This window comes from Citrus clementina, unplaced genomic scaffold, assembly GCF_000493195.1.
Source record: "Citrus clementina cultivar Clemenules unplaced genomic scaffold, Citrus_clementina_v1.0 scaffold_5, whole genome shotgun sequence".
Lineage (NCBI taxonomy): Eukaryota > Viridiplantae > Streptophyta > Magnoliopsida > Sapindales > Rutaceae > Citrus > Citrus x clementina.
The window spans coordinates 8,584,214-8,586,304 of NW_006262201.1; positions in this window are offsets into that span (position 1 = coordinate 8,584,214).

Consider the following 2,091-nt stretch of genomic DNA (forward strand, 5'->3'; position numbering starts at 1 on the left):
AATTAATTTTCTCCCCCACATGAAGTAGAATTTGATTTCCTTCTAATTTTACCAATGAGGGTAAGTCTCCCTCCAACTTAAAGGGAGGGGGACATTCGTGCTGTGTTATAATAGAATTAATCAGAAAAATTCTGATTAATCGCTGATTGTAAATATTAATAGAGTTCTTATTGTAATATATCATTGTATAAAAAAACAAAAAAATCACGACTCATATTCGAAGAGGTGTTAGAATCTCCCATCATAACTCTCCATGTATATGTGTGACCCACTTCAATTTATACAATCGCTAAGGATGAGAATCTTAATTATTCGACCATTGCATAGAGTTAATGAGGGCATGTAATAATTCCATTTTTTGGCTTGTAGTTATAACATAAATTTATTAAACCCATGTGACTTTCTGAATATTTCCACGTTGGCCATCTCCAAGAATAACAATATTAAACTAGAGCTTATTTATCTCCAAAAGCATTTTGGCCACACTTTTGGACTTATATGTAGCTAGATTGGCTTAGTTTGTTAATATAATTACAATGAACACGTGAATTCACAAAGTGATTCTATTCATTTATGTCGCGTTCTAAATCGCTATGGAAGAATATCAATATGCCAAAAAGTAAAAATTAATAAAAAAATATTTTAATTTCTACGTATCACACTCTCTCCACTAAAATTGTGCCACGTATCTCGTGAGTTGCTCGAGGCCTACATGTGATCGCCGAAGCTCGAGTCACTCCACACAAATAATTGTCATTAGGGGCCTTCATATCACAAATAATTAAAAAGCCGTTTGGACTTTATAAAAGAAATTATTTTTACCCCTTTCTAAATAAACCACGTATATGATAATTTTCTAGTACAACGTTCTAAAATAAACTTTTTTTTCCCCTAACATACACATGACATAAACATGTACTTATATATCATACTTCAATCAGCATCAGTTCTTTTTTTTTAAATATATAAAAAAAGATAAATATAAAATCATCATATAATTTAACTAATAAAATATTATTTTAATTATAAATATAAAAAATTAAATATATTATTCTCGTAAGCCCTCAAATTGCCCCGTGCTACCTCTCTTAACTTAGGGCGTCCTTGTTTCTGCCGCCAGCAACTGGGTGGAACAACTAATTTTTTATTATTATTATATAATTTTAATTTCCTCTATATTTTTAAACAAATGTTTGTATATTGAGCCTAACATAATTGTGTTTACCACACGCCCATGAGATTTTCCTTAACGAATTTAGCTTTTATTCTAAAATAATTATAACTTAAAATTCACAGTACCATACTACTAAATACAACCTCATTATGAAAAAAAAATAGACATAAACACAACACTAATTAAAGCAAGTGCAGAATTCTAAAATATACAAGATTTTCTGTCAGCAAAGAAGTGAAGATCACCCTTATAACTAACATAAGATCAGATCCTCACCTAATTTTATTTTTTCAATACTATTAAAGACAGACATAAAACTGTATTTATAAATATATGGTCAGTATTTTTTTATAAATTGCGTCCTGGCCCTACAATTAAATATATTGCTTCAGTGGTCTCTGGCTTAAGGATAGGGATATTTCCACCCCATTATTTTTGTAAATCCACCTTACTTTTAGAAAATAATTATAATAAATTCACAATATTCTTAAAAGATACAAATTAATAATAGTTTTGTATAGTTAATCAATTAAATCTTTTTATTAATTTTTTTCTTAGGTTCTTTGACCATCTTTGATCATAAATTTTAACATAAATTTTATTTTACTATTTTATTATTAATACAAAAGAAGTGAATTAATATAGATTTAATTAATTAATCCTCCAAAATTCTTCTTGATTTGATTTAAAAGTAATGTGCAACTTTTATAATTATTTTTTAAAAATAGGGTGAATTCACAAAAAAATGTGGGGTGGAGATATCATCACTTCTCGCTTCATTGCTTTCATTGTAAGAGTTAAACTTAAACCAATTAGACTACAAGAGTTAAAAATAGGTCAACATTTAATTACTATTCTTTGCAATCAATTCCTAAACACACTATTTTTCATTTTCTGAATTTTAAATTCCCTAATGG